Raw genomic sequence first — 26692 nt, 5'->3', positions numbered from 1 at the left:
GTCTGGGAAAGACAGGGCTTGGCAGTTCGGACTGGACTTTTCCCATGAGGCAAAGGGTCAGAGCTGATTTGCATATAGCCAGTGTCTAACCCAGGGTGGTGTGGAGTGAAAAAAACGATGGATTTAGGCCCAGATCCTTGTACTGGGGTGAATGTATGACATTGTTCTACATTCTGTCCATCAACTGTGTTTTTTGTAATTTTCACCCCGAGTGGGTTGGGTATGCTCAGACGTGAGTCCCAGGCTCTCCACACCACTGGAGTCAAGCTATCCAGGCTGAATGAAGGCTGATAGCCAGAAACCGGTCCTTGGATGCTTGATTCCGGTCTGGGAAAGACAGGGCTTGGCAGTTCGGACTGGACTTTTCCCATGAGGCAAAGGGTCAGAGCTGATTTGCATATAGCCAGTGTCTAACCCAGGGTGGTGTGGAGTGAAAAAAACGATGGATTTAGGCCCAGATCCTTGTACTGGGGTGAATGTATGACATTGTTCTACATTCTGTCCATCAACTGTGTTTTTTGTAATTTTCACCCCGAGTGGGCTGGGTATGCTCAGACGTGAGTCCCAGGCTCTCCACACCACTGGAGTCAAGCTATCCAGGCTGAATGAAGGCTGATAGCCAGAAACCGGTCCTTGGATGCTTGATTCCGGTCTGGGAAAGACAGGGCTTGGCAGTTCGGACTGGACTTTTCCCATGAGGCAAAGGGTCAGAGCTGATTTGCATATAGCCAGTGTCTAACCCAGGGTGGTGTGGAGTGAAAAAAACGATGGATTTAGGCCCAGATCCTTGTACTGGGGTGAATGTATGACATTGTTCTACATTCTGTCCATCAACTGTGTTTTTTGTAATTTTCACCCCGAGTGGGCTGGGTATGCTCAGACGTGAGTCCCAGGCTCTCCACACCACTGGAGTCAAGCTATCCAGGCTGAATGAAGGCTGATAGCCAGAAACCGGTCCTTGGATGCTTGATTCCGGTCTGGGAAAGACCGGGCTTGGCAGTTCGGACTGGACTTTTCCCATGAGGCAAAGGGTCAGAGCTGATTTGCATATAGCCAGTGTCTAACCCAGGGTGGTGTGGAGTGAAAAAAACTATGGATTTAGGCCCAGATCCTTGTACTGGGGTGAATGTATGACATTGTTCTACATTCTGCCCATCAACTGTGTTTTTTGTAATTTTCACCCCGAGTGGGCTGGGTATGCTCAGACGTGAGTCCCAGGCTCTCCACACCACTGGAGTCAAGCTATCCAGGCTGAATGAAGGCTGATAGCCAGAAACCGGTCCTTGGATGCTTGATTCCGGTCTGGGAAAGACAGGGCTTGGCAGTTCGGACTGGACTTTTCCCATGAGGCAAAGGGTCAGAGCTGATTTGCATATAGCCAGTGTCTAACCCAGGGTGGTGTGGAGTGAAAAAAACGATGGATTTAGGCCCAGATCCTTGTACTGGGGTGAATGTATGACATTGTTCTACATTCTGTCCATCAACTGTGTTTTTTGTAATTTTCACCCCGAGTGGGCTGGGTATGCTCAGACGTGAGTCCCAGGCTCTCCACACCACTGGAGTCAAGCTATCCAGGCTGAATGAAGGCTGATAGCCAGAAACCGGTCCTTGGATGCTTGATTCCGGTCTGGGAAAGACAGGGCTTGGCAGTTCGGACTGGACTTTTCCCATGAGGCAAAGGGTCAGAGCTGATTTGCATATAGCCAGTGTCTAACCCAGGGTGGTGTGGAGTGAAAAAAACGATGGATTTAGGCCCAGATCCTTGTACTGGGGTGAATGTATGACATTGTTCTACATTCTGTCCATCAACTGTGTTTTTTGTAATTTTCACCCCGAGTGGGCTGGGTATGCTCAGACGTGAGTCCCAGGCTCTCCACACCACTGGAGTCAAGCTATCCAGGCTGAATGAAGGCTGATAGCCAGAAACCGGTCCTTGGATGCTTGATTCCGGTCTGGGAAAGACAGGGCTTGGCAGTTCGGACTGGACTTTTCCCATGAGGCAAAGGGTCAGAGCTGATTTGCATATAGCCAGTGTCTAACCCAGGGTGGTGTAGAGTGAAAAAAACGATGGATTTAGGCCCAGATCCTTGTACTGGGGTGAATGTATGACATTGTTCTACATTCTGTCCATCAACTGTGTTTTTTGTAATTTTCACCCCGAGTGGGCTGGGTATGCTCAGACGTGAGTCCCAGGCTCTCCACACCACTGGAGTCAAGCTATCCAGGCTGAATGAAGGCTGATAGCCAGAAACCGGTCCTTGGATGCTTGATTCCGGTCTGGGAAAGACAGGGCTTGGCAGTTCGGACTGGACTTTTCCCATGAGGCAAAGGGTCAGAGCTGATTTGCATATAGCCAGTGTCTAACCCAGGGTGGTGTGGAGTGAAAAAAACGATGGATTTAGGCCCAGATCCTTGTACTGGGGTGAATGTATGACATTGTTCTACATTCTGTCCATCAACTGTGTTTTTTGTAATTTTCACCCCGAGTGGGTTGGGTATGCTCAGACGTGAGTCCCAGGCTCTCCACACCACTGGAGTCAAGCTATCCAGGTTGAATGAAGGCTGATAGCCAGAAACCGGTCCTTGGATGCTTGATTCCGGTCTGGGAAAGACAGGGCTTGGCAGTTCGGACTGGACTTTTCCCATGAGGCAAAGGGTCAGAGCTGATTTGCATATAGCCAGTGTCTAACCTAGGGTGGTGTGGAGTGAAAAAAACGATGGATTTAGGCCCAGATCCTTGTACTGGGGTGAATGTATGACATTGTTCTACATTCTGTCCATCAACTGTGTTTTTTGTAATTTTCACCCCGAGTGGGCTGGGTATGCTCAGACGTGAGTCCCAGGCTCTCCACACCACTGGAGTCAAGCTATCCAGGCTGAATGAAGGCTGATAGCCAGAAACCGGTCCTTGGATGCTTGATTCCGGTCTGGGAAAGACAGGGCTTGGCAGTTCGGACTGGACTTTTCCCATGAGGCAAAGGGTCAGAGCTGATTTGCATATAGCCAGTGTCTAACCCAGGGTGGTGTGGAGTGAAAAAAACGATGGATTTAGGCCCAGATCCTTGTACTGGGGTGAATGTATGACATTGTTCTACATTCTGTCCATCAACTGTGTTTTTTGTAATTTTCACCCCGAGTGGGCTGGGTATGCTCAGACGTGAGTCCCAGGCTCTCCACACCACTGAAGTCAAGCTATCCAGGCTGAATGAAGGCTGATAGCCAGAAACCGGTCCTTGGATGCTTGATTCCGGTCTGGGAAAGACAGGGCTTGGCAGTTCGGACTGGACTTTTCCCATGAGGCAAAGGGTCAGAGCTGATTTGCATATAGCCAGTGTCTAACCCAGGGTGGTGTGGAGTGAAAAAAACGATGGATTTAGGCCCAGATCCTTGTACTGGGGTGAATGTATGACATTGTTCTACATTCTGTCCATCAACTGTGTTTTTTGTAATTTTCACCCCGAGTGGGCTGGGTATGCTCAGACGTGAGTCCCAGGCTCTCCACACCACTGGAGTCAAGCTATCCAGGCTGAATGAAGGCTGATAGCCAGAAACCGGTCCTTGGATGCTTGATTCCGGTCTGGGAAAGACAGGGCTTGGCAGTTCGGACTGGACTTTTCCCATGAGGCAAAGGGTCAGAGCTGATGTGCATATAGCCAGTGTCTAACCCAGGGTGGTGTGGAGTGAAAAAAACGATGGATTTAGGCCCAGATCCTTGTACTGGGGTGAATGTATGACATTGTTCTACATTCTGTCCATCAACTGTGTTTTTTGTAATTTTCACCCCGAGTGGGCTGGGTATGCTCAGACGTGAGTCCCAGGCTCTCCACACCACTGGAGTCAAGCTATCCAGGCTGAATGAAGGCTGATAGCCAGAAACCGGTCCTTGGATGCTTGATTCCGGTCTGGGAAAGACAGGGCTTGGCAGTTCGGACTGGACTTTTCCCATGAGGCAAAGGGTCAGAGCTGATTTGCATATAGCCAGTGTCTAACCCAGGGTGGTGTGGAGTGAAAAAAACGATGGATTTAGGCCCAGATCCTTGTACTGGGGTGAATGTATGACATTGTTCTACATTCTGTCCATCAACTGTGTTTTTTGTAATTTTCACCCCGAGTGGGCTGGGTATGCTCAGACGTGAGTCCCAGGCTCTCCACACCACTGGAGTCAAGCTATCCAGGCTGAATGAAGGCTGATAGCCAGAAACCGGTCCTTGGATGCTTGATTCCGGTCTGGGAAAGACAGGGCTTGGCAGTTCGGACTGGACTTTTCCCATGAGGCAAAGGGTCAGAGCTGATTTGCATATAGCCAGTGTCTAACCCAGGGTGGTGTGGAGTGAAAAAAACGATGGATTTAGGCCCAGATTCTTGTACTGGGGTGAATGTATGACATTGTTCTACATTCTGTCCATCAACCGTGTTTTTTGTAATTTTCACCCCGAGTGGGCTGGGTATGCTCAGACGTGAGTCCCAGGCTCTCCACACCACTGGAGTCAAGCTATCCAGGCTGAATGAAGGCTGATAGCCAGAAACCGGTCCTTGGATGCTTGATTCCGGTCTGGGAAAGACAGGGCTTGGCAGTTCGGACTGGACTTTTCCCATGAGGCAAAGGGTCAGAGCTGATTTGCATATAGCCAGTGTCTAACCCAGGGTGGTGTGGAGTGAAAAAAACTATGGATTTAGGCCCAGATCCTTGTACTGGGGTGAATGTATGACATTGTTCTACATTCTGTCCATCAACTGTGTTTTTTGTAATTTTCACCCCGAGTGGGCTGGGTATGCTCAGACGTGAGTCCCAGGCTCTCCACACCACTGGAGTCAAGCTATCCAGGCTGAATGAAGGCTGATAGCCAGAAACCGGTCCTTGGATGCTTGATTCCGGTCTGGGAAAGACAGGGCTTGGCAGTTCGGACTGGACTTTTCCCATGAGGCAAAGGGTCAGAGCTGATTTGCATATAGCCAGTGTCTAACCCAGGGTGGTGTGGAGTGAAAAAAACAATGGATTTAGGCCCAGATCCTTGTACTGGGGTGAATGTATGACATTGTTCTACATTCTGTCCATCAACTGTGTTTTTTGTAATTTTCACCCCGAGTGGGCTGGGTATGCTCAGACGTGAGTCCCAGGCTCTCCACACCACTGGAGTCAAGCTATCCAGGCTGAATGAAGGCTGATAGCCAGAAACCGGTCCTTGGATGCTTGATTCCGGTCTGGGAAAGACAGGGCTTGGCAGTTCGGACTGGACTTTTCCCATGAGGCAAAGGGTCAGAGCTGATTTGCATATAGCCAGTGTCTAACCCAGGGTGGTGTGGAGTGAAAAAAACGATGGATTTAGGCCCAGATCCTTGTACTGGGGTGAATGTATGACATTGTTCTACATTCTGTCCATCAACTGTGTTTTTTGTAATTTTCACCCCGAGTGGGCTGGGTATGCTCAGACGTGAGTCCCAGGCTCTCCACACCACTGGAGTCAAGCTATCCAGGCTGAATGAAGGCTGATAGCCAGAAACCGGTCCTTGGATGCTTGATTCCGGTCTGGGAAAGACAGGGCTTGGCAGTTCGGACTGGACTTTTTCCATGAGGCAAAGGGTCAGAGCTGATTTGCATATAGCCAGTGTCTAACCCAGGGTGGTGTGGAGTGAAAAAAATGATGGATTTAGGCCCAGATCCTTGTACTGGGGTGAATGTATGACATTGTTCTACATTCTGTCCATCAACTGTGTTTTTTGTAATTTTCACCCCGAGTGGGCTGGGTATGCTCAGACGTGAGTCCCAGGCTCTCCACACCACTGGAGTCAAGCTGTCCAGGCTGAATGAAGGCTGATAGCCAGAAACCGGTCCTTGGATGCTTGATTCCGGTCTGGGAAAGACAGGGCTTGGCAGTTCGGACTGGACTTTTCCCATGAGGCAAAGGGTCAGAGCTGATTTGCATATAGCCAGTGTCTAACCCAGGGTGGTGTGGAGTGAAAGAAACGATGGATTTAGGCCCAGATCCTTGTACTGGGGTGAATGTATGACATTGTTCTACATTCTGTCCATCAACTGTGTTTTTTGTAATTTTCACCTCGAGTGGGCTGGGTATGCTCAGACGTGAGTCCCAGGCTCTCCACACCACTGGAGTCAAGCTATCCAGGCGGAATGAAGGCTGATAGCCAGAAACCGGTCCTTGGATGCTTGATTCCGGTCTGGGAAAGACAGGGCTTGGCAGTTCGGACTGGACTTTTCCCATCAGGCAAAGGGTCAGAGCTGATTTGCATATAGCCAGTGTCTAACCCAGGGTGGTGTGGAGTGAAAAAAACGATGGATTTAGGCCCAGATCCTTGTACTGGGGTGAATGTATGACATTGTTCTACATTCTGTCCATCAACTGTGTTTTTTGTAATTTTCACCCCGAGTGGGCTGGGTATGCTCAGGCGTGAGTCCCAGGCTCTCCACACCACTGGAGTCAAGCTATCCAGGCTGAATGAAGGCTGATAGCCAGAAACCGGTCCTTGGATGCTTGATTCCGGTCTGGGAAAGACAGGGCTTGGCAGTTCGGACTGGACTTTTCCCATGAGGCAAAGGGTCAGAGCTGATTTGCATATAGCCAGTGTCTAACCCAGGGTGGTGTGGAGTGAAAAAAACGATGGATTTAGGCCCAGATCCTTGTACTGGGGTGAATGTATGACATTGTTCTACATTCTGTCCATCAACTGTGTTTTTTGTAATTTTCACCCCGAGTGGGTTGGGTATGCTCAGACGTGAGTCCCAGGCTCTCCACACCACTGGAGTCAAGCTATCCAGGCTGAATGAAGGCTGATAGCCAGAAACCGGTCCTTGGATGCTTGATTCCGGTCTGGGAAAGACAGGGCTTGGCAGTTCGGACTGGACTTTTCCCATGAGGCAAAGGGTCAGAGCTGATTTGCATATAGCCAGTGTCTAACCCAGGGTGGTGTGGAGTGAAAAAAACGATGGATTTAGGCCCAGATCCTTGTACTGGGGTGAATGTATGACATTGTTCTACATTCTGTCCATCAACTGTGTTTTTTGTAATTTTCACCCCGAGTGGGCTGGGTATGCTCAGACGTGAGTCCCAGGCTCTCCACACCACTGGAGTCAAGCTATCCAGGCTGAATGAAGGCTGATAGCCAGAAACCGGTCCTTGGATGCTTGATTCCGGTCTGGGAAAGACAGGGCTTGGCAGTTCGGACTGGACTTTTCCCATGAGGCAAAGGGTCAGAGCTGATTTGCATATAGCCAGTGTCTAACCCAGGGTGGTGTGGAGTGAAAAAAACGATGGATTTAGGCCCAGATCCTTGTACTGGGGTGAATGTATGACATTGTTCTACATTCTGTCCATCAACTGTGTTTTTTGTAATTTTCACCCCGAGTGGGCTGGGTATGCTCAGACGTGAGTCCCAGGCTCTCCACACCACTGGAGTCAAGCTATCCAGGCTGAATGAAGGCTGATAGCCAGAAACCGGTCCTTGGATGCTTGATTCCGGTCTGGGAAAGACCGGGCTTGGCAGTTCGGACTGGACTTTTCCCATGAGGCAAAGGGTCAGAGCTGATTTGCATATAGCCAGTGTCTAACCCAGGGTGGTGTGGAGTGAAAAAAACGATGGATTTAGGCCCAGATCCTTGTACTGGGATGAATGTATGACATTGTTCTACATTCTGTCCATCAACTGTGTTTTTTGTAATTTTCACCCCGAGTGGGCTGGGTATGCTCAGACGTGAGTCCCAGGCTCTCCACACCACTGGAGTCAAGCTATCCAGGCTGAATGAAGGCTGATAGCCAGAAACCGGTCCTTGGATGCTTGATTCCGGTCTGGGAAAGACAGGGCTTGGCAGTTCGGACTGGACTTTTCCCATCAGGCAACGGGTCAGAGCTGATTTGCATATAGCCAGTGTCTAACCCAGGGTGGTGTGGAGTGAAAAAAACGATGGATTTAGGCCCAGATCCTTGTACTGGGGTGAATGTATGACATTGTTCTACATTCTGTCCATCAACTGTGTTTTTTGTAATTTTCACCCCGAGTGGGCTGGGTATGCTCAGACGTGAGTCCCAGGCTCTCCACACCACTGGAGTCAAGCTATCCAGGCTGAATGAAGGCTGATAGCCAGAAACCGGTCCTTGGATGCTTGATTCCGGTCTGGGTAAGACAGGGCTTGGCAGTTCGGACTGGACTTTTCCCATGAGGCAAAGGGTCAGAGCTGATTTGCATATAGCCAGTGTCTAACCCAGGGTGGTGTAGAGTGAAAAAAACGATGGATTTAGGCCCAGATCCTTGTACTGGGGTGAATGTATGACATTGTTCTACATTCTGTCCATCAACTGTGTTTTTTGTAATTTTCACCCCGAGTGGGCTGGGTATGCTCAGACGTGAGTCCCAGGCTCTCCACACCACTGGAGTCAAGCTATCCAGGCTGAATGAAGGCTGATAGCCAGAAACCGGTCCTTGGATGCTTGATTCCGGTCTGAGAAAGACAGGGCTTGGCAGTTCGGACTGGACTTTTCCCATGAGGCAAAGGGTCAGAGCTGATTTGCATATAGCCAGTGTCTAACCCAGGGTGGTGTGGAGTGAAAAAAACGATGGATTTAGGCCCAGATCCTTGTACTGGGGTGAATGTATGACATTGTTCTACATTCTGTCCATCAACTGTGTTTTTTGTAATTTTCACCCCGAGTGGGCTGGGTATGCTCAGACGTGAGTCCCAGGCTCTCCACACCACTGGAGTCAAGCTATCCAGGCTGAATGAAGGCTGATAGCCAGAAACCGGTCCTTGGATGCTTGATTCTGGTCTGGGAAAGACAGGGCTTGGCAGTTCGGACTGGACTTTTCCCATGAGGCAAAGGGTCAGAGCTGATTTGCATATAGCCAGTGTCTAACCCAGGGTGGTGTAGAGTGAAAAAAACGATGGATTTAGGCCCAGATCCTTGTACTGGGGTGAATGTATGACATTGTTCTACATTCTGTCCATCAACTGTGTTTTTTGTAATTTTCACCCCGAGTGGGCTGGGTATGCTCAGACGTGAGTCCCAGGCTCTCCACACCACTGGAGTCAAGCTATCCAGGCTGAATGAAGGCTGATAGCCAGAAACCGGTCCTTGGATGCTTGATTCCGGTCTGGGAAAGACAGGGCTTGGCAGTTCGGACTGGACTTTTCCCATGAGGCAAAGGGTCAGAGCTGATTTGCATATAGCCAGTGTCTAACCCAGGGTGGTGTGGAGTGAAAAAAACGATGGATTTAGGCCCAGATCCTTGTACTGGGGTGAATGTATGACATTGTTCTACATTCTGTCCATCAACTGTGTTTTTTGTAATTTTCACCCCGAGTGGGCTGGGTATGCTCAGACGTGAGTCCCAGGCTCTCCACACCACTGGAGTCAAGCTATCCAGGCTGAATGAAGGCTGATAGCCAGAAACCGGTCCTTGGATGCTTGATTCCGGTCTGGGAAAGACAGGGCTTGGCAGTTCGGACTGGACTTTTCCCACGAGGCAAAGGGTCAGAGCTGATTTGCATATAGCCAGTGTCTAACCCAGGGTGGTGTGGAGTGAAAAAAACGATGGATTTAGGCCCAGATCCTTGTACTGGGGTGAATGTATGACATTGTTCTACATTCTGTCCATCAACTGTGTTTTTTGTAATTTTCACCCCGAGTGGGTTGGGAATGCTCAGACGTGAGTCCCAGGCTCTCCACACCACTGGAGTCAAGCTATCCAGGCTGAATGAAGGCTGATAGCCAGAAACCGGTCCTTGGATGCTTGATTCCGGTCTGGGAAAGACAGGGCTTGGCAGTTCGGACTGGACTTTTCCCATGAGGCAAAGGGTCAGAGCTGATTTGCATATAGCCAGTGTCTAACCCAGGGTGGTGTGGAGTGAAAAAAACGATGGATTTAGGCCCAGATCCTTGTACTGGGGTGAATGTATGACATTGTTCTACATTCTGTCCATCAACTGTGTTTTTTGTAATTTTCACCCTGAGTGGGCTGGGTATGCTCAGACGTGAGTCCCAGGCTCTCCACACCACTGGAGTCAAGCTATCCAGGCTGAATGAAGGCTGATAGCCAGAAACCGGTCCTTGGATGCTTGATTCCGGTCTGGGAAAGACAGGGCTTGGCAGTTCGGACTGGACTTTTCCCATGAGGCAAAGGGTCAGAGCTGATTTGCATATAGCCAGTGTCTAACCCAGGGTGGTGTGGAGTGAAAAAAACGATGGATTTAGGCCCAGATCCTTGTACTGGGGTGAATGTATGACATTGTTCTACATTCTGTCCATCAACTGTGTTTTTTGTAATTTTCACCCCGAGTGGGCTGGGTATGCTCAGACGTGAGTCCCAGGGTCTCCAAACCACTGGAGTCAAGCTATCCAGGCTGAATGAAGGCTGATAGCCAGAAACCGGTCCTTGGATGCTTGATTCCGGTCTGGGAAAGACAGGGCTTGGCAGTTCGGACTGGACTTTTCCCATGAGGCAAAGGGTCAGAGCTGATTTGCATATAGCCAGTGTCTAACCCAGGGTGGTGTGGAGTGAAAAAAACGATGGATTTAGGCCCAGATCCTTGTACTGGGGTGAATGTATGACATTGTTCTACATTCTGTCCATCAACTGTGTTTTTTGTAATTTTCACCCCCGAGTGGGCTGGGTATGCTCAGACGTGAGTCCCAGGCTCTCCACACCACTGGAGTCAAGCTATCCAGGCTGAATGAAGGCTGATAGCCAGAAACCGGTCCTTGGATGCTTGATTCCGGTCTGGGAAAGACAGGGCTTGGCAGTTCGGACTGGACTTTTCCCATGAGGCAAAGGGTCAGAGCTGATTTGCATATAGCCAGTGTCTAACCCAGGGTGGTGTGGAGTGAAAAAAACGATGGATTTAGGCCCAGATCCTTGTACTGGGGTGAATGTATGACATTGTTCTACATTCTGTCCATCAACTGTGTTTTTTGTAATTTTCACCCCGAGTGGGCTGGGTATGCTCAGACGTGAGTCCCAGGCTCTCCACACCACTGGAGTCAAGCTATCCAGGCTGAATGAAGGCTGATAGCCAGAAACCGGTCCTTGGATGCTTGATTCCGGTCTGGGAAAGACAGGGCTTGGCAGTTCGGACTGGACTTTTCCCATGAGGCAAAGGGTCAGAGCTGATTTGCATATAGCCAGTGTCTAACCCAGGGTGGTGTGGAGTGAAAAAAACGATGGATTTAGGCCCAGATCCTTGTACTGGGGTGAACGTATGACATTCTTCTACATTCTGTCCATCAACTGTGTTTTTTGTAATTTTCACCCCGAGTGGGCTGGGTATGCTCAGACGTGAGTCCCAGGCTCTCCACACCACTGGAGTCAAGCTATCCAGGCTGAATGAAGGCTGATAGCCAGAAACCGGTCCTTGGATGTTTGATTCCGGTCTGGGAAAGACAGGGCTTGGCAGTTCGGACTGGACTTTTCCCATGAGGCAAAGGGTCAGAGCTGATTTGCATATAGCCAGTGTCTAACCCAGGGTGGTGTGGAGTGAAAAAAACGATGGATTTAGGCCCAGATCCTTGTACTGGGGTGAATGTATGACATTGTTCTACATTCTGTCCATCAACTGTGTTTTTTGTAATTTTCACCCCGAGTGGGCTGGGTATGCTCAGACGTGAGTCCCAGGCTCTCCACACCACTGGAGTCAAGCTATCCAGGCTGAATGAAGGCTGATAGCCAGAAACCGGTCCTTGGATGCTTGATTCCGGTCTGGGAAAGACAGGGCTTGGCAGTTCGGACTGGACTTTTCCCATCAGGCAAAGGGTCAGAGCTGATTTGCATATAGCCAGTGTCTAACCCAGGGTGGTGTGGAGTGAAAAAAACGATGGATTTAGGCCCAGATCCTTGTACTGGGGTGAATGTATGACATTGTTCTACATTCTGTCCATCAACTGTGTTTTTTGTAATTTTCACCCCGAGTGGGCTGGGTATGCTCAGACGTGAGTCCCAGGCTCTCCACACCACTGGAGTCAAGCTATCCAGGCTGAATGAAGGCTGATAGCCAGAAACCGGTCCTTGGATGCTTGATTCCGGTCTGGGAAAGACAGGGCTTGGCAGTTCGGACTGGACTTTTCCCATGAGGCAAAGGGTCAGAGCTGATTTGCATATAGCCAGTGTCTAACCCAGGGTGGTGTGGAGTGAAAAAAACGATGGATTTAGGCCCAGATCCTTGTACTGGGGTGAATGTATGACATTGTTCTACATTCTGTCCATCAACTGTGTTTTTTGTAATTTTCACCCCGAGTGGGCTGGGTATGCTCAGACGTGAGTCCCAGGCTCTCCACACCACTGGAGTCAAGCTATCCAGGCTGAATGAAGGCTGATAGCCAGAAACCGGTCCTTGGATGCTTGATTCCGGTCTGGGAAAGACAGGGCTTGGCAGTTCGGACTGGACTTTTCCCATGAGGCAAAGGGTCAGAGCTGATTTGCATATAGCCAGTGTCTAACCCAGGGTGGTGTGGAGTGAAAAAAACGATGGATTTAGGCCCAGATCCTTGTACTGGGGTGAATGTATGACATTGTTCTACATTCTGTCCATCAACTGTGTTTTTTGTAATTTTCACCCCGAGTGGGCTGGGTATGCTCAGACGTGAGTCCCAGGCTCTCCACACCACTGGAGTCAAGCTATCCAGGCTGAATGAAGGCTGATAGCCAGAAACCGGTCCTTGGATGCTTGATTCTTGTCTGGGAAAGACAGGGCTTGGCAGTTCGGACTGGACTTTTCCCATGAGGCAAAGGGTCAGACCTGATTTGCATATAGCCAGTGTCTAACCCAGGGTGGTGTGGAGTGAAAAAAACGATGGATTTAGGCCCAGATCCTTGTACTGGGGTGAATGTATGACATTGTTCTACATTCTGTCCATCAACTGTGTTTTTTGTAATTTTCACCCCGAGTGGGCTGGGTATGCTCAGACGTGAGTCCCAGGCTCTCCACACCACTGGAGTCAAGCTATCCAGGCTGAATGAAGGCTGATAGCCAGAAACCGGTCCTTGGATGCTTGATTCCGGTCTGGGAAAGACAGGGCTTGGCAGTTCGGACTGGACTTTTCCCATGAGGCAAAGGGTCAGAGCTGATTTGCATATAGCCAGTGTCTAACCCAGGGTGGTGTGGAGTGAAAAAAATGATGGATTTAGGCCCAGATCCTTGTACTTGGGTGAATGTATGACATTGTTCTACATTCTGTCCATCAACTGTGTTTTTTGTAATTTTCACCCCGAGTGGGCTGGGTATGCTCAGACGTGAGTCCCAGGCTCTCCACACCACTGGAGTCAAGCTGTCCAGGCTGAATGAAGGCTGATAGCCAGAAACCGGTCCTTGGATGCTTGATTCCAGTCTGGGAAAGACAGGGCTTGGCAGTTCGGACTGGACTTTTCCCATGAGGCAAAGGGTCAGAGCTGATTTGCATATAGCCAGTGTCTAACCCAGGGTGGTGTGGAGTGAAAAAAATGATGGATTTAGGCCCAGATCCTTGTACTGGGGTGAATGTATGACATTGTTCTACATTCTGTCCATCAACTGTGTTTTTTGTAATTTTCACCCCGAGTGGGCTGGGTATGCTCAGACGTGAGTCCCAGGCTCTCCACACCACTGGAGTCAAGCTATTCAGGCTGAATGAAGGCTGATAGCCAGAAACCGGTCCTTGGATGCTTGATTCCGGTCTGGGAAAGACAGGGCTTGGCAGTTCGGACTGGACTTTTCCCATCAGGCAAAGGGTCAGAGCTGATTTGCATATAGCCAGTGTCTAACCCAGGGTGGTGTGGAGTGAAAAAAACGATGGATTTAGGCCCAGATCCTTGTACTGGGGTGAATGTATGACATTGTTCTACATTCTGTCCATCAACTGTGTTTTTTGTAATTTTCACCCCCGAGTGGGCTGGGTATGCTCAGACGTGAGTCCCAGGCTCTCCACACCACTGGAGTCAAGCTATCCAGGCTGAATGAAGGCTGATAGCCAGAAACCGGTCCTTGGATGCTTGATTCCGGTCTGGGAAAGACAGGGCTTGGCAGTTCGGACTGGACTTTTCCCATGAGGCAAAGGGTCAGAGCTGATTTGCATATAGCCAGTGTCTAACCCAGGGTGGTGTGGAGTGAAAAAAACGATGGATTTAGGCCCAGATCCTTGTACTGGGGTGAATGTACGACATTGTTCTACATTCTGTCCATCAACTGTGTTTTTTGTAATTTTCACCCCGAGTGGGCTGGGTATGCTCAGACGTGAGTCCCAGGCTCTCCACACCACTGGAGTCAAGCTATCCAGGCTGAATGAAGGCTGATAGCCAGAAACCGGTCCTTGGATGCTTGATTCTTGTCTGGGAAAGACAGGGCTTGGCAGTTCGGACTGGACTTTTCCCATGAGGCAAAGGGTCAGACCTGATTTGCATATAGCCAGTGTCTAACCCAGGGTGGTGTGGAGTGAAAAAAACGATGGATTTAGGCCCAGATCCTTGTACTGGGGTGAATGTATGACATTGTTCTACATTCTGTCCATCAACTGTGTTTTTTGTAATTTTCACCCCGAGTGGGCTGGGTATGCTCAGACGTGAGTCCCAGGCTCTCCACACCACTGGAGTCAAGCTATCCAGGCTGAATGAAGGCTGATAGCCAGAAACCGGTCCTTGGATGCTTGATTCCGGTCTGGGAAAGACAGGGCTTGGCAGTTCGGACTGGACTTTTCCCATGAGGCAAAGGGTCAGAGCTGATTTGCATATAGCCAGTGTCTAACCCAGGGTGGTGTGGAGTGAAAAAAATGATGGATTTAGGCCCAGATCCTTGTACTTGGGTGAATGTATGACATTGTTCTACATTCTGTCCATCAACTGTGTTTTTTGTAATTTTCACCCCGAGTGGGCTGGGTATGCTCAGACGTGAGTCCCAGGCTCTCCACACCACTGGAGTCAAGCTGTCCAGGCTGAATGAAGGCTGATAGCCAGAAACCGGTCCTTGGATGCTTGATTCCAGTCTGGGAAAGACAGGGCTTGGCAGTTCGGACTGGACTTTTCCCATGAGGCAAAGGGTCAGAGCTGATTTGCATATAGCCAGTGTCTAACCCAGGGTGGTGTGGAGTGAAAAAAATGATGGATTTAGGCCCAGATCCTTGTACTGGGGTGAATGTATGACATTGTTCTACATTCTGTCCATCAACTGTGTTTTTTGTAATTTTCACCCCGAGTGGGCTGGGTATGCTCAGACGTGAGTCCCAGGCTCTCCACACCACTGGAGTCAAGCTATTCAGGCTGAATGAAGGCTGATAGCCAGAAACCGGTCCTTGGATGCTTGATTCCGGTCTGGGAAAGACAGGGCTTGGCAGTTCGGACTGGACTTTTCCCATCAGGCAAAGGGTCAGAGCTGATTTGCATATAGCCAGTGTCTAACCCAGGGTGGTGTGGAGTGAAAAAAACGATGGATTTAGGCCCAGATCCTTGTACTGGGGTGAATGTATGACATTGTTCTACATTCTGTCCATCAACTGTGTTTTTTGTAATTTTCACCCCGAGTGGGCTGGGTATGCTCAGACGTGAGTCCGAGGCTCTCCACACCACTGGAGTCAAACTATCCAGGCTGAATGAAGGCTGATAGCCAGAAACCGGTCCTTGGATGCTTGATTCCGGTCTGGGAAAGACAGGGCTTGGCAGTTCGGACTGGACTTTTCCCATGAGGCAAAGGGTCAGAGCTGATTTGCATATAGCCAGTGTCTAACCCAGGGTGGTGTGGAGTGAAAAAAACGATGGATTTAGGCCCAGATCCTTGTACTGGGGTGAATGTATGACATTGTTCTACATTCTGTCCATCAACTGTGTTTTTTGTAATTTTCACCCCGAGTGGGTTGGGTATGCTCAGACGTGAGTCCCAGGCTCTCCACACCACTGGAGTCAAGCTATCCAGGCTGAATGAAGGCTGATAGCCAGAAACCGGTCCTTGGATGCTTGATTCCGGTCTGGGAAAGACAGGGCTTGGCAGTTCGGACTGGACTTTTCCCATGAGGCAAAGGGTCAGAGCTGATTTGCATATAGCCAGTGTCTAACCCAGGGTGGTGTGGAGTGAAAAAAACGATGGATTTAGGCCCAGATCCTTGTACTGGGGTGAATGTATGACATTGTTCTACATTCTGTCCATCAACTGTGTTTTTTGTAATTTTCACCCCGAGTGGGCTGGGTATGCTCAGACGTGAGTCCCAGGATCTCCACACCACTGGAGTCAAGCTATCCAGGCTGAATGAAGGCTGATAGCCAGAAACCGGTCCTTGGATGCTTGATTCCGGTCTGGGAAAGACCGGGCTTGGCAGTTCGGACTGGACTTTTCCCATGAGGCAAAGGGTCAGAGCTGATTTGCATATAGCCAGTGTCTAACCCAGGGTGGTGTGGAGTGAAAAAAACGATGGATTTAGGCCCAGATCCTTGTACTGGGGTGAATGTATGACATTGTTCTACATTCTGTCCATCAACTGTGTTTTTTGTAATTTTCACCCCGAGTGGGCTGGATATGCTCAGACGTGAGTCCCAGGCTCTCCACACCACTGGAGTCAAGCTATCCAGGCTGAATGAAGGCTGATAGCCAGAAACCGGTCCTTGGATGCTTGATTCCGGTCTGGGAAAGACAGGGCTTGGCAGTTCGGACTGGACTTTTCCCATGAGGCAAAGGGTCAGAGCTGATTTGCATATAGCCAGTGTCTAACCCAGGGTGGTGTGGAGTGAAAAAAACGATGGATTTAGGCCCAGATCCTTGTACTGGGGTGAATGTATGACATTGTTCTACATTCTGTCCATCAACTGTGTTTTTTGTAATTTTCACCCCGAGTGGGCTGGGTATGCTCAGACGTGAGTCCCAGGCTCTCCACACCACTGGAGTCAAGCTATCCAGGCTGAATGAAGGCTGATAGCCAGAAACCGATCCTTGGATGCTTGATTCCGGTCTGGGAAAGACAGGGCTTGGCAGTTCGGACTGGACTTTTCCCATGAGGCAAAGGGTCAGAGCTGATTTGCATATAGCCAGTGTCTAACCCAGGGTGGTGTGGAGTGAAAAAATGATGGATTTAGGCCCAGATCCTTGTACTGGGGTGAATGTATGACATTGTTCTACATTCTGTCCATCAACTGTGTTTTTTGTAATTTTCACCCCGAGTGGGCTGGGTATGCTCAGACGTGAGTCCCAGGCTCTCCACACCACTGGAGTCAAGCTATCCAGGCTGAATGAAGGCTGATAGCCAGAAACCGGTCCTTGGATGCTTGATTCCGGTCTGGGAAAGACAGGGCTTGGCAGTTCGGACTGGACTTTTCCCATGAGGCAAAGGGTCAGAGCTGATTTGCATATAGCCAGTGTCTAACCCAGGGTGGTGTGGAGTGAAAAAAACGATGGATTTAGGCCCAGATCCTTGTACTGGGGTGAATGTATGACATTGTTCTACATTCTGTCCATCAACTGTGTTTTTTGTAATTTTCACCCCGAGTGGGCTGGGTATGCTCAGACGTGAGTCCCAGGCTCTCCACACCACTGGTGTCAAGCTATCCAGGCTGAATGAAGGCTGATAGCCAGAAACCGGTCCTTGGATGCTTGATTCCGGTCTGGGAAAGACAGGGCTTGGCAGTTCGGACTGGACTTTTCCCATGAGGCAAAGGGTCAGAGCTGATTTGCATATAGCCAGTGTCTAACCCAGGGTGGTGTGGAGTGAAAAAAACGATGGATTTAGGGCCAGATCCTTGTACTGGGGTGAATGTATGACATTGTTCTACATTCTGTCCATCAACTGTGTTTTTTGTAATTTTCACCCCGAGTGGGCTGGGTATGCTCAGACGTGAGTCCCAGGCTCTCCACACCACTGGAGTCAAGCTATCCAGGCTGAATGAAGGCTGATAGCCAGAAACCGGTCCTTGGATGCTTGATTCCGGTCTGGGAAAGACAGGGCTTGGCAGTTCAGACTGGACTTTTCCCATGAGGCAAAGGGTCAGAGCTGATTTGCATATAGCCAGTGTCTAACCCAGGGTGGTGTGGAGTGAAAAAAACGATTGATTTAGGCCCATATCCTTGTACTGGGGTGAATGTATGACATTGTTCTACATTCTGTCCATCAACTGTGTTTTTTGTAATTTTCACCCCGAGTGGGTTGGGTATGCTCAGACGTGAGTCCCAGGCTCTCCACACCACTGGAGTCAAGCTATCCAGGCTGAATGAAGGCTGATAGCCAGAAACCGGTCCTTGGATGCTTGATTCCGGTCTGGGAAAGACAGGGCTTGGCAGTTCGGACTGGACTTTTCCCATGAGGCAAAGGGTCAGAGCTGATTTGCATATAGCCAGTGTCTAACCCAGGGTGGTGTGGAGTGAAAAAAACGATGGATTTAGGCCCAGATCCTTGTACTGGGGTGAATGTATGACATTGTTCTACATTCTGTCCATCAACTGTGTTTTTTGTAATTTTCACCCCGAGTGGGCTGGGTATGCTCAGACGTGAGTCCCAGGCTCTCCACACCACTGGAGTCAAGCTATCCAGGCTGAATGAAGGCTGATAGCCAGAAACCGGTCCTTGGATGCTTGAATCCGGTCTGGGAAAGACCGGGCTTGGCAGTTCGGACTGGACTTTTCCCATGAGGCAAAGGGTCAGAGCTGATTTGCATATAGCCAGTGTCTAACCCAGGGTGGTGTGGAGTGAAAAAAACGATGGATTTAGGCCCAGATCCTTGTACTGGGGTGAATGTATGACATTGTTCTACATTCTGTCCATCAACTGTGTTTTTTGTAATTTTCACCCCGAGTGGGCTGGGTATGCTCAGACGTGAGTCCCAGGCTCTCCACACCACTGGAGTCAAGCTATCCAGGCTGAATGAAGGCTGATAGCCAGAAACCGGTCCTTGGATGCTTGATTCCGGTCTGGGAAAGACAGGGCTTGGCAGTTCGGACTGGACTTTTCCCATGAGGCAAAGGGTCAGAGCTGATTTGCATATAGCCAGTGTCTAACCCAGGGTGGTGTGGAGTGAAAAAAACGATGGATTTAGGCCCAGATCCTTGTACTGGGGTGAATGTATGACATTGTTCTACATTCTGTCCATCAACTGTGTTTTTTGTAATTTTCACCCCGAGTGGGCTGGGTATGCTCAGACGTGAGTCCCAGGCTCTCCACACCACTGGAGTCAAGCTATCCAGGCTGAATGAAGGATGATAGCCAGAAACCGGTCCTTGGATGCTTGATTCCGGTCTGGGAAAGACAGGGCTTGGCAGTTCGGACTGGACTTTTCCCATGAGGCAAAGGGTCAGAGCTGATTTGCATATAGCCAGTGTCTAACCCAGGGTGGTGTGGAGTGAAAAAACGATGGATTTAGGCCCAGATCCTTGTACTGGGGTGAATGTATGACATTGTTCTACATTCTGTCCATCAACTGTGTTTTTTGTAATTTTCACCCCGAGTGGGCTGGGTATGCTCAGACGTGAGTCCCAGGCTCTCCACACCACTGGAGTCAAGCTATCCAGGCTGAATGAAGGCTGATAGCCAGAAACCGGTCCTTGGATGCTTGATTCCGGTCTGGGAAAGACAGGGCTTGGCAGTTCTGACTGGACTTTTCCCATGAGGCAAAGGGTCAGAGCTGATTTGCATATAGCCAGTGTCTAACCCAGGGTGGTGTGGAGTGAAAAAAACGATGGATTTAGGCCCAGATCCTTGTACTGGGGTGAATGTATGACATTGTTCTACATTCTGTCCATCAACTGTGTTTTTTGTAATTTTCACCCCGAGTGGGCTGGGTATGCTCAGACGTGAGTCCCAGGCTCTCCACACCACTGGAGTCAAGCTATCCAGGCTGAATGAAGGCTGATAGCCAGAAACCGGTCCTTGGATGCTTGATTCCGGTCTGGGAAAGACAGGGCTTGGCAGTTCGGACTGGACTTTTCCCATGAGGCAAAGGGTCAGAGCTGATTTGCATATAGCCAGTGTCTAACCCAGGGTGGTGTGGAGTGAAAAAAACGATGGATTTAGGCCCAGATCCTTGTACTGGGGTGAATGTATGACATTGTTCTACATTCTGTCCATCAACTGTGTTTTTTGTAATTTTCACCCCGAGTGGGCTGGGTATGCTCAGACGTGAGTCCCAGGCTCTCCACACCACTGGAGTCAAGCTATCCAGGCTGAATGAAGGCTGATAGCCAGAAACCGATCCTTGGATGCTTGATTCCGGTCTGGGAAAGACAGGGCTTGGCAGTTCGGACTGGACTTTTCCCATGAGGCAAAGGGTCAGAGCTGATTTGCATATAGCCAGTGTCTAACCCAGGGTGGTGTGGAGTGAAAAAATGATGGATTTAGGCCCAGATCCTTGTACTGGGGTGAATGTATGACATTGTTCTACATTCTGTCCATCAACTGTGTTTTTTGTAATTTTCACCCCGAGTGGGCTGGGTATGCTCAGACGTGAGTCCCAGGCTCTCCACACCACTGGAGTCAAGCTATCCAGGCTGAATGAAGGCTGATAGCCAGAAACCGGTCCTTGGATGCTTGATTCCGGTCTGGGAAAGACAGGGCTTGGCAGTTCGGACTGGACTTTTCCCATGAGGCAAAGGGTCAGAGCTGATTTGCATATAGCCAGTGTCTAACCCAGGGTGGTGTGGAGTGAAAAAAACGATGGATTTAGGCCCAGATCCTTGTACTGGGGTGAATGTATGACATTGTTCTACATTCTGTCCATCAACTGTGTTTTTTGTAATTTTCACCCCGAGTGGGCTGGGTATGCTCAGACGTGAGTCCCAGGCTCTCCACACCACTGGAGTCAAGCAATCCAGGCTGAATGAAGGCTGATAGCCAGAAACCGGTCCTTGGATGCTTGATTCCGGTCTGGGAAAGACAGGGCTTGGCAGTTCGGACTGGACTTTTCCCATGAGGCAAAGGGTAAGAGCTGATTTGCATATAGCCAGTGTCTAACCCAGGGTGGTGTGGAATGAAAAAAACGATGGATTTAGGCCCAGATCCTTGTACTGGGGTGAATGTATGACATTGTTCTACATTCTGTCCATCAACTGTGTTTTTTGTAATTTTCACCCCGAGTGGGCTGGGTATGCTCAGACGTGAGTCCCAGGCTCTCCACACCACTGGAGTCAAGCTATCCAGGCTGAATGAAGGCTGATAGCCAGAAACCGGTCCTTGGATGCTTGATTCCGGTCTGGGAAAGACAGGGCTTGGCAGTTCGGACTGGACTTTTCCCATGAGGCAAAGGGTCAGAGCTGATTTGCATATAGCCAGTGTCTAACCCAGGGTGGTGTGGAGTGAAAAAAACGATGGATTTAGGCCCAGATCCTTGTACTGGGGTGAATGTATGACATTGTTCTACATTCTGTCCATCAACTGTGTTTTTTGTAATTTTCACCCCGAGTGGGCTGGGTATGCTCAGACGTGAGTCCCAGGCTCTAAACACCACTGGAGTCAAGCTATCCAGGCTGAATGAAGGATGATAGCCAGAAACCGGTCCTTGGATGCTTGATTCCGGTCTGGGAAAGACAGGGCTTGGCAGTTCGGACTGGACTTTTCCCATGAGGCAAAGGGTCAGAGCTGATTTGCATATAGCCAGTGTCTAACCCAGGGTGGTGTGGAGTGAAAAAACGATGGATTTAGGCCCAGATCCTTGTACTGGGGTGAATGTATGACATTGTTCTACATTCTGTCCATCAACTGTGTTTTTTGTAATTTTCACCCCGAGTGGGCTGGGTATGCTCAGACGTGAGTCCCAGGCTCTCCACACCACTGGAGTCAAGCTATCCAGGCTGAATGAAGGCTGATAGCCAGAAACCGGTCCTTGGATGCTTGATTCCGGTCTGGGAAAGACAGGGCTTGGCAGTTCTGACTGGACTTTTCCCATGAGGCAAAGGGTCAGAGCTGATTTGCATATAGCCAGTGTCTAACCCAGGGTGGTGTGGAGTGAAAAAAACGATGGATTTAGGCCCAGATCCTTGTACTGGGGTGAATGTATGACATTGTTCTACATTCTGTCCATCAACTGTGTTTTTTGTAATTTTCACCCCGAGTGGGCTGGGTATGCTCAGACGTGAGTCCCAGGCTCTCCACACCACTGGAGTCAAGCTATCCAGGCTGAATGAAGGCTGATAGCCAGAAACCGGTCCTTGGATGCTTGATTCCGGTCTGGGAAAGACAGGGCTTGGCAGTTCGGACTGGACTTTTCCCATGAGGCAAAGGGTCAGAGCTGATTTGCATATAGCCAGTGTCTAACCCAGGGTGGTGTGGAGTGAAAAAAACGATGGATTTAGGCCCAGATCCTTGTACTGGGGTGAATGTATGACATTGTTCTACATTCTGTCCATCAACTGTGTTTTTTGTAATTTTCACCCCGAGTGGGCTGGGTATGCTCAGACGTGAGTCCCAGGCTCTCCACACCACTGGAGTCAAGCTATCCAGGCTGAATGAAGGCTGATAGCCAGAAACCGATCCTTGGATGCTTGATTCCGGTCTGGGAAAGACAGGGCTTGGCAGTTCGGACTGGACTTTTCCCATGAGGCAAAGGGTCAGAGCTGATTTGCATATAGCCAGTGTCTAACCCAGGGTGGTGTGGAGTGAAAAAATGATGGATTTTGGCCCAGATCCTTGTACTGGGGTGAATGTATGACATTGTTCTACATTCTGTCCATCAACTGTGTTTTTTGTAATTTTCACCCCGAGTGGGCTGGGTATGCTCAGACGTGAGTCCCAGGCTCTCCACACCACTGGAGTCAAGCTATCCAGGCTGAATGAAGGCTGATAGCCAGAAACCGGTCCTTGGATGCTTGATTCCGGTCTGGGAAAGACAGGGCTTGGCAGTTCGGACTGGACTTTTCCCATGAGGCAAAGGGTCAGAGCTGATTTGCATATAGCCAGTGTCTAACCCAGGGTGGTGTGGAGTGAAAAAAACGATGGATTTAGGCCCAGATCCTTGTACTGGGGTGAATGTATGACATTGTTCTACATTCTGTCCATCAACTGTGTTTTTTGTAATTTTCACCCCGAGTGGGCTGGGTATGCTCAGACGTGAGTCCCAGGCTCTCCACACCACTGGAGTCAAGCTATCCAGGCTGAATGAAGGCTGATAGCCAGAAACCGGTCCTTGGATGCTTGATTCCGGTCTGGGAAAGACAGGGCTTGGCAGTTCGGACTGGACTTTTCCCATGAGGCAAAGGGTCAGAGCTGATTTGCATATAGCCAGTGTCTAACCCAGGGTGGTGTGGAATGAAAAAAACGATGGATTTAGGCCCAGATCCTTGTACTGGGGTGAATGTATGACATTGTTCTACATTCTGTCCATCAACTGTGTTTTTTGTAATTTTCACCCCGAGTGGGCTGGGTATGCTCAGACGTGAGTCCCAGGCTCTCCACACCACTGGAGTCAAGCTATCCAGGCTGAATGAAGGCTGATAGCCAGAAACCGGTCCTTGGATGCTTGATTCCGGTCTGGGAAAGACAGGGCTTGGCAGTTCGGACTGGACTTTTCCCATGCGGCAAAGGGTCAGAGCTGATTTGCATATAGCCAGTGTCTAACCCAGGGTGGTGTGGAGTGAAAAAAACGATGGATTTAGGCCCAGATCCTTGTACTGGGGTGAATGTATGACATTGTTCTACATTCTGTCCATCAACTGTGTTTTTTGTAATTTTCACCCCGAGTGGGCTGGGTATGCTCAGACGTGAGTCCCAGGCTCTCCACACCACTGGAGTCAAGCTATCCAGGCTGAATGAAGGCTGATAGCCAGAAACCGGTCCTTGGATGCTTGATTCCGGTCTGGGAAAGACAGGGCTTGGCAGTTCAGACTGGACTTTTCCCATGAGGCAAAGGGTCAGAGCTGATTTGCATATAGCCAGTGTCTAACCCAGGGTGGTGTGGAGTGAAAAAAACGATTGATTTAGGCCCATATCCTTGTACTGGGGTGAATGTATGACATTGTTCTACATTCTGTCCATCAACTGTGTTTTTTGTAATTTTCACCCCGAGTGGGTTGGGTATGCTCAGACGTGAGTCCCAGGCTCTCCACACCACTGGAGTCAAGCTATCCAGGCTGAATGAAGGCTGATAGCCAGAAACCGGTCCTTGGATGCTTGATTCCGGTCTGGGAAAGACAGGGCTTGGCAGTTCGGACTGGACTTTTCCCATGAGGCAAAGGGTCAGAGCTGATTTGCATATAGCCAGTGTCTAACCCAGGGTGGTGTGGAGTGAAAAAAACGATGGATTTAGGCCCAGATCCTTGTACTGGGGTGAATGTATGACATTGTTCTACATTCTGTCCATCAACTGTGTTTTTTGTAATTTTCACCCCGAGTGGGCTGGGTATGCTCAGACGTGAGTCCCAGGCTCTCCACACCACTGGAGTCAAGCTATCCAGGCTGAATGAAGGCTGATAGCCAGAAACCGGTCCTTGGATGCTTGATTCCGGTCTGGGAAAGACCGGGCTTGGCAGTTCGGACTGGACTTTTCCCATGAGGCAAAGGGTCAGAGCTGATTTGCATATAGCCAGTGTCTAACCCAGGGTGGTGTGGAGTGAAAAAAACGATGGATTTAGGCCCAGATCCTTGTACTGGGGTGAATGTATGACATTGTTCTACATTCTGTCCATCAACTGTGTTTTTTGTAATTTTCACCCCGAGTGGGCTGGGTATGCTCAGACGTGAGTCCCAGGCTCTCCACACCACTGGAGTCAAGCTATCCAGGCTGAATGAAGGCTGATAGCCAGAAACCGGTCCTTGGATGCTTGATTCCGGTCTGGGAAAGACAGGGCTTGGCAGTTCGGACTGGACTTTTCCCATGAGGCAAAGGGTCAGAGCTGATTTGCATATAGCCAGTGTCTAACCCAGGGTGGTGTGGAGTGAAAAAAGACGATGGATTTAGGCCCAGATCCTTGTACTGGGGTGAATGTATGACATTGTTCTACATTCTGTCCATCAACTGTGTTTTTTGTAATTTTCACCCCGAGTGGGCTGGGTATGCTCAGACGTGAGTCCCAGGCTCTCCACACCACTGGAGTCAAGCTATCCAGGCTGAATGAAGGATGATAGCCAGAAACCGGTCCTTGGATGCTTGATTCCGGTCTGGGAAAGACAGGGCTTGGCAGTTCGGACTGGACTTTTCCCATGAGGCAAAGGGTCAGAGCTGATTTGCATATAGCCAGTGTCTAACCCAGGGTGGTGTGGAGTGAAAAAACGATGGATTTAGGCCCAGATCCTTGTACTGGGGTGAATGTATGACATTGTTCTACATTCTGTCCATCAACTGTGTTTTTTGTAATTTTCACCCCGAGTGGGCTGGGTATGCTCAGACGTGAGTCCCAGGCTCTCCACCCCACTGGAGTCAAGCTATCCAGGCTGAATGAAGGCTGATAGCCAGAAACCGGTCCTTGGATGCTTGATTCCGGTCTGGGAAAGACAGGGCTTGGCAGTTCGGACTGGACTTTTCCCATGAGGCAAAGGGTCAGAGCTGATTTGCATATAGCCAGTGTCTAACCCAGGGTGGTGTGGAGTGAAAAAAACGATGGATTTAGGCCCAGATCCTTGTACTGGGGTGAATGTATGACATTGTTCTACATTCTACATTAATAATTCTAACATATTAGTCTTAGGCGATTTTAACTACTGGCCCTCTGACCCCCACGAATCCCCCAGTTCATTAGCCTTTACGGACCTCATGTCAGGTCTGAATTGCACTCAGCATATTTCCTCGCCTACGCACTCAAAAGGGCACATTTTAGACCAGGTGTGGTCATCTGGCTTGGACATTTCAGCTCCCCTTATTCTGCCTTGCTTGTGGTCAGACCATTCTTTAATTACATTTACGCTAGGGATTCCCTGCCCTACTGTCAAGCCTCAAGAGATGAATTTCCTGGCCCGCAATTGGAACAGGTCTGACTCAAATACTTTTCATTCTATTCTTTGCTCCTCCGCCCCTCCTTCTCCTGATCCACCTGTCTCTATTGATACCCAGTCACTAAACCTCAATCGTTGGCTCACCTCCGCTGCTGACGCTGTAGCTCCACTAAAATTAGTCAGAGCCAGACGCGGACACGATGCTCAAAGGTGGTTCACCGAGGACCTGAGAGCTCTCAAATTAGGCCTCCGCCAAGCAGAACGACGTTGGCGTCGAGGTTATTCCCCTGAGAATAAGGAGGTATTTTCCTCTTTACTGAAAAAATATAAAATCGCTATAGCCTCTGCTAAATCCTCCTATTTCTCCACCAAAATTATGGATTCCACAAATAAGTCGAAAGACATATTTGCCATTGTGGAGGAACTATCTAACCCAGCCAGGCTCACACCAGGGCCACTTCCCTCTCAAACTCTCTGCGATTCTTTGAATTTTTTTTTATTGAAAATATAGCTAAAATCAAAGCTAGTATTGCTGCCCAAACTTTACCTGCTCATTCCTTATCCCCTGAGTTCTCTAAATACTCCAATTCCCACACTCTTACTACTATCCCCCCATTCCGATGACCACTTTTTTTTCGCTTCTGCAAAAAATTTCTTCTGGCTCTCCCCGTGATTGCTGCCCCCCTCTGGTTCTTCGAGCAGCTTTCATCTCCTGTCCTGAACCCCCACTGGCCCTTATTAATAGTTCTCTGGTCACTGGGGCCGTCCCCTGCTCCTTTAAACAAGCCGAGGTGGTCGCCATTTTAAAAAAACCTTCAGCAGACCCCTCCACCCTGAGTAATTACCGCCCTATATCCCTTCTCCCCTTCCTCAGCAAAGTTCTGGAATCGCATGTG

The sequence above is a fragment of the Lissotriton helveticus genome, chromosome 1_1 (assembly GCF_964261635.1).
Source record: "Lissotriton helveticus chromosome 1_1, aLisHel1.1, whole genome shotgun sequence".
Lineage (NCBI taxonomy): Eukaryota > Metazoa > Chordata > Amphibia > Caudata > Salamandridae > Lissotriton > Lissotriton helveticus.
The sequence above is the reverse complement of the archived record's forward strand: the minus strand, read 5'-3'. Positions refer to the sequence as shown.